The 6,831-nt window shown below is 40.6% G+C and overlaps 1 long non-coding RNA gene across 2 annotated transcripts; it reads left to right on the top strand.

The window, feature by feature from the left end:
• The first annotated feature begins 4,763 nt into the window (after positions 1-4,763).
• LOC122439388 lies at positions 4,764-5,556 on the top strand. Of its 2 annotated transcripts, none has more exons than XR_006268851.1 (2): positions 4,764-4,940; positions 5,193-5,556. It is a non-coding gene; the product is annotated as an uncharacterized LOC122439388 (long non-coding RNA). The 2 variants fall into 2 exon arrangements; XR_006268850.1 differs by having other exon boundaries at positions 4,778-4,940; positions 5,196-5,556.
• The last annotated feature ends 1,275 nt before the right edge of the window (positions 5,557-6,831 follow it).

Below are 6,831 nucleotides of genomic sequence, written 5' to 3'. Positions count from 1 at the left end.
GCACACCTGCAAATCACCTACAAGGCGTGTTCCAACGTGGATTGCTGGCCCCACCCCCAGAATTTCTGTGACATTTAATCTTACAGTTCCAGTGAATTTTAATTTCTAACAAGTTCTCAGGTTATGCAGATGCTGCTGACCCATGCACTACACTTTGAGAACCGCTCCCTGACCATACTTAGAGTAAATGCTAGAAAAGAACCATGTTAGGAGTGCCGATATCTGCTATGGTGAGGATGAACTTTGAAATGTGCCAAGTGAAAAGTCAGATAGGAAAGATCATATATGGTATGATTCCATTACATGAAATACCCAGAACTGGTGAAGCCAAAAGAAGAGCAAACTGGTGCTTTGCCAGGGGGAAGGAGGGAATGAAGTTACTATTTAATGGATAAGGGGTTTTAGTTTGGGGTGATAAAAATGTTATAGAACTAGATTCATGTGATGATTGTACAACCTTGTGAATGTACTATTTTCTACAGAATCACTTTGAAATGGTTAATTTTGTTATGTGAATTTCAAGAGGTTTTTCTTTCTAAGGTAAGATCATGGCATGTAAATGCAAAATATGCATATCAAAGATTTTATTCAACTTACAATTAGTAAGAGAACCAGTCAGATATTAAAACCAGTTCAAAGGGATATTTATATAAGAATAAAACTGCAAGCACTTCCCTGGTGGTCCAGTGGTTAAGGCTCTGTGCTTCCACAGAAAAGGGCACAGGTTCAATCCTTGGTCAGGGAACTAAGATCCCACATGTTGCGTGGCATGGTCAAAAAAAAAATTGTTCTGGCAGAAGAAAATTTATTTAGTTCAGAAACAGATCTACATCAAGACATGAATAGCACCAGTGAGAAATTTTAGAAGGATAAAAAAAAAATCTTATTCTCAAAGATAATTGTTTATTAAAAGCAATAATAATGACAACATACTGGGTGATCATAGCCTATGTATAAGTGAAATAAATGACAGCAATACCACAAAGGATGGGAATACTCTGATGTAAGTTACCTGTGCTATCTGTGCAGCAGGATCTTTTTATTTAAATGTGCACTTAATTTAAAACTGTATACTGCAAGCTCTAAGGGAACCACTAAACTGTTTAAAAGATATAATTAATGTACTACAAGAGAGAAAATGGAATTGTAAAATGCTCAATTAAAATCAGAGATAGCAGAAGATGGAAGATAAAAAACAACAAATACAAAGCATAGAAAACAGTAACAAACGTATTAAAAGTACAGAGATGGAGATATGCCATGCTAACACTAACCAAAAGCAAGCCGACTTACCTTTTATTAATTTCAGACAAAGCAAACTTCAGGTAAGATACTAAGGGATAAAGAAAGAAAGTGGAAGTGAAGTTGCTCAATCGTGTCCAACTCTTTGCGACCCCATGGACTGTAGCCTATCAGGCTACTCTGTCCACAGGATTTTCCAGGCAAGGGATAAGAGGGGGCATTAAATAATGTTAAATGGGCTAATTCTCCAAGAAAACAGTCTAAATCTCTATGCACCTAACAAAACAGTGTCAGTATGGGAAACTTAAAATATTACCCAATGTTTCACTTTATCCCAGGAGTACAACATTCCTAGATTCAAATTGTAAGCAGAAGAGTGGGTGGCATGGGTAAGAGACATGACCAAAATGTTGTGGATCATGAAAGGATAGAGTAGTCATGAAACAGTATCATTAAGATGACTAATGTGTGAAGCTGCTGATGTCTGATCAGGATTGAACTGTTACTAAATGCTTTTCCACATCTATCAGATTTAAAGGGTTTCTCTCCAGTATGAAGTCTCTGATGTTGAGTAAGATGAGTGCTCTGGCTAAACATTTGCTGTGTTCATGAGGTTTCCTCCAGTATGAATTCCGTGATGTTCAGTAAGGGATGAGGTTTCAGGGAAGTCCTTCCCACATTCACTGCATGTATAGGGTTTTTCTCCAGTGTGAATCCTCTGGTGTTGTGTAAACATTGAGTGGGCACTGAATGCTTTTCCACATTCATTATATTTATAAAGCTTTTCCCCAATATGCATTCTCTGGTGTTGGGTAAGGTGTGTACTTCATCTGAATGCCTTCCCACCATCACTACACTTACAGGGTTTCACTCCTATGTGAATTCTCTGATGTTGTGTAAGAGATGAGGTATCAGTGAAGGACTTCCCCAGTCAATGCATTCATAGGGTTTCTCCCCACTGTGAATTCTTTGATGTTGAATAAAGGATGAGTAGTCACTTTCCTATATTCATTACATATATAAGGTTTCTCCCCAGTGTTGCTGTTCAGTGATGCTGAACAGATGAATTTACAGTGAATGCTTTCCTACAAATTTTACATTTACAGGGTTTTTCTCCAGTATGAGTTCTCTGATATTCAGTAAGACATAATTCTGGATAAATGCTTTTCCACAGTCATCACACTTATGAGGTTTCTCACCAGTATGAATTCTTTCATGATAAAGTTTGAACGGTCACTCAAATTTTTTCCAAAGTCACTACAATTATGCTTTCTTTTTAGAAGTTCTTTGACTTAATTGGGGATAAATTCCATTTGACATTTTTCCCAAATGGATCAAGTATATATATGTGGTTTCTCTTCTGAACAAGTAATATGCTTTGGGATAAGTTTATATCTTAAAACTTCTCTCAAATTCATTAAAAGTATGCCCATTTTCCTCACAAGATAGTTTTCATGGGCAACTATTTGCTGGAAATCACTGGTTTGGGTGAGAGATTTTTTTTTTTTTTTTTTTTGAAATTTTGCCTAAAGAGTTCTCCTTCTGCTTTTCTATCTTGGCCTCAAATTCACAGATTCCTTCAAATAAATACCCTTTGGACACATCTCCTCTGAGCCTTTCAATGATGACAGAGATGTTGCTGCTTACTCAAAAGTATATTCTACTGATCTCTTTGGTATCTGCTCTAGAGGGTCTTCATATCTGAAGGGAATAAAAAATTTATAAAAACATTTTCTGTGCTGGGGAACTGCACTCAGGATTTAAAAAAAAAAATAACCTTACTAAAATTAGAATGCATGTTTACAGTCTTGAAATCTGGGAAAATAATAAGCCAGTGGAGTAAAGATAAATAGAGGCAGAAGTGGTAGGAAAGAAGCTGGCCCAACAGGCAAAGACTCTGAAACCTGAAAAAAATATTTTAAAGATATAGAAGTTTAACCTTCTCATTTAAAGATGAACACGTTTAGAACTAGAGAGGTTATGTGATTAACCTAAAGATACAGAAGTTATTAATGAGATGGTCAGATATAGAACTTAGGCTTTGTCCACTATACTACCACAATATCTGGAGACCGAACAGAGCTTAAATGAGAGAATAGACAGGTACCTCTTCAAAATACAAATAATGAAGGGGAAGCATAACAGTATTAGAAAATGCACAAGAATGAATGCTGTCAGAGTGACAGCACCTGGAGAGAAGCCATTAAGGAATGTAAAAACAACACCTGAAAAAGCAATGTACAAAGGAATAATCACTGAGGAAGGTCTAAATCTGAACAGAACGGCAGAATTTAAGGCAATAAGGAGAGCTCTTTGGACAACATTTTTGAGATTGCATTCCTAAACATTCACCCCTAAGTTGCACATACAGATTTATCCCTCTCTGAATAAGTGCCTCTAGAGACATCAACATCTCACTAGATCTCCACAATTCTTTCCTGGGCTGAGACTAATTTCAGAAACTGAGAATTCTGCTAATTGGAAAAGAAAATATGCAACAAAATAAAATCTGTCATTACTTAAATACTTTGAAATGTTTCAAGCACTGTTAGTTTCTAAAAGGATATAATCTGAATCTCCCAAAAGTCTGTGTTGAAGGACAAAGACTGACCTCCTGTCAACAGAAAAGACAAGATACCATACTAGAGAAGATACAAACAAAGTCTGAGGAGGTGTTATCAAACTGGTTGAAAATGGAAGGGCAGTATGACAAGGTGATCTAAGATCACAGTTAACATTTGGGTGGAATCATTAACTAGAGACAACAGCATTTTCACCGATCATAAACATAAGAGATGCTCTGGTACCAAGAGAGGTAAGGCACTACAGAATTGTTCCTTTCTCTTTTTTTAACAAATACAAACCTCTGAGAAACCCAAATGAATAGTCACTTAAATTGTGGAAACCACTTTGCTTCCTTAATTAAAGATTTGCATACTCAATTTTCAGCAAGTGTTAAGAAATCTTGGAAACGTGTAGATTATAGTGTACGGATAAATGCAAGTGCTTCACAAGGCCTGCAAAAAAACAATTGCTTCAAGTCAAATTTGGGGTTTCCAAGCAAACATTTTGGCAAAGGCTCACCGTCTAGGGGTTGCAGGTTGCAGTCCTGAGACTAAAATCTGGCCCACTGCACCAAGGCTGCTGTCACAACCAGGAAACTCTGGGTCCGTTCAGATCTTTTAAGCACTTGACATTCCTTTCCCTTTCCACCTCTGCTCTTCAGGAGCCGAGCGGGTGCCCTGGGGCTCCGCGGCTTCTGAGAGACCAGCTCCCCGCCAAGCCCCAAAGCCTAATGGCCGCTGCTTCCGGTCGGAGTGGAGGTGGGACAGCAGGGCCTCGGGCCGCACCAACCTTATGTGAAACCAAGCTCTAGGATGCCTTCCTGAGGCTGTGGCTACTCGCGCGACGCTCCCAGACCGCTTGGCCTGAGCGTACAAAATCCCCAAACAACCGAACTGCAACTCCCAGAATGCACCGGGCCAAGCCGCTTCCGTTTCCGTTCTCAGGGACTTCCTTTTCCCAGAAGTCCCTGAGAAATCTCCGCTTCTGCTTACTTCTCCCCCTGAGCTGAGCAGAGGGGGCGGTGTCGGAGGCGTCTCAGCCAACCAGGGCCGCAAGCCAGAATCTCCATGGTAACCGCCGAAGCCCACTCACTTCAGCGATGCTCCCAGTGGAGGCAGAAGCTTGCATCCGAGGTTTGGGGTTCTGGCCGGCGTTCCGCTTCTGGGGATTGGTGTGCGCTTGACGGCCTCTCCGCGCTCAATCGAACAGGCCCTGGGAAGAAAAGACAGTGTAAAAACTTTACAGACGTTAGAGGACGCTGTGGTCCTTTGGATATTGTTTCTAACAAATTGTAAAAAGATATTTTTGAGAATCGGGGACAGTGTAAGGAGGAGCTGGGTATTAGATAACATTAATGAGTGAACGTCACTTTTGGCATGTCTCAGCAGATACTTCAAAAGCCATCCAGAGGTCGACTGAGTTTGTTTTTAATCTGCCAAGAGCTCAGGCAGCCTGGAATGCTGAGTGAAGAATATGTGGCGCGGAAGAGATCCACGAAGTACTTCAGCCCCTGAAAACAATCAAGTCCCCGTTTCAGGGCCTTTGCAGCAGTAACAGTGGGGAATCCTGTCCTGCTGTTTTATTTTCTCATTTTCTCTCTCTGGCCAAACCTGCAAAGAGCATGATAGAACCCTATTGTAACTGCAAATGTTTGTTTTCTGATTACAAATGTGATGGCATGTTCATTATGCAAAATCTGAAAAATGTAGAAAAAGTATTAATAGAAAAAAATACCAGGAGGAAATACTATTTTGGGCTGCAGGGATTATGGGCTTAAAAATATTTTTTATCTTATGTTTTTCCATATTTCCCAAATTTTCTGCCATGAATTAGAATTACTGCTGTATCATAAAAAGTTTTTAAAGTACATAGTTTGCAATTTATAGAAAGGTCATATGGCTTTCTGTAATGTGAGTAGCATTACATCTACTCACAAAGTTAGGCATAGGGCATAGAAGCAGGTGATACTTCAGAGCTGATCACAAACAACTTCACAAATAGCAAAACTGGTAAAAGATACAGAATATGGTATGCCATCAGTGACACTAGCAAGATGAAAAAAATGCTAGAGTGTAGTGCAGAGTCAGTCAATGCTGGCACTTTACTGGTGAGAAAAAGGGAACGTGCCGATTGCTAAGATGCTTGGGTGAGCTCAGAAGAAGTCAGCAAAATCACTGTCCTGTTGAGCAAGCCCAAATTGTCTACCCACAGGATCATGAGCAAATAAATGACTGCACTAAGCCACTAAGATTTGGGTTAGTTTGTTAAGGAGGAAAAGCCAAACTAGCAAATACTTATCCTGACACTGTGAAATCGTCTGCCCTTTCTCCCATGGATTTGAAGTCTCTCCAATACCTCAAGTATGTTTTTGTAGAATCAGGGATCTGTTCTTGGATTTCTGTTGTGGGCCCAGTCCAGGCTGCTTTGTAACCCTCCGAACACATCCTGATTCCAGGTGCCTTCAGTTGCAAGGTTTTGCTCTTCACACCTGGACCTCAGGAAATCAAGGATTTGATGGCCGTAGAGTACAAACACCACTCCTGATTTCAAATTTAGATTCTGAAGAGGGAATTCTTTATCTAGCATCCTTGGCATACCCCTACAAGTGTTTTCAAAAACTTGGGCACGGGCATTTTCCTGTGTGATTTTCCCACATGTAAGCAGATTCTCAAAGGGTTACTTGCCCTCTCCAAAACTTGAGCTGAGGCTAAAGGAAACTGGTGTGGTTTCTGGTCAACCTCTCTTTGGGGGCGCTGGGTGGCAGCAGAGGAACGAGCAAAGCCGAGCTCAGACTCACTCAAAGGCCGGGGAGGCCCCCTGCGTTCCTTCTGTGCTACAGCTCTTAGCTGTGTTTGGCTGTTTTGCGGTTTATTGGTTTGTGCTGTCTTCTTTCTCTCGCAATGAGCTTCATCAGGAAAGGCTTTGGACCCCAATACCTGGCTTTAGCGAAATGCCCCGAGCCTGGAGTTAAAAGTGGGTTTAACAGAGGCACCCGACCACTGGGGTGTGGTCAGCAGGCGTGCA

Source organism: Cervus canadensis, chromosome 1 (genome assembly GCF_019320065.1).
Source record: "Cervus canadensis isolate Bull #8, Minnesota chromosome 1, ASM1932006v1, whole genome shotgun sequence".
NCBI classification, from domain to species: domain Eukaryota; kingdom Metazoa; phylum Chordata; class Mammalia; order Artiodactyla; family Cervidae; genus Cervus; species Cervus canadensis.
Note: the sequence above shows the minus strand (reverse complement) of the source record. Positions and strands in the feature narration are given on the sequence as shown.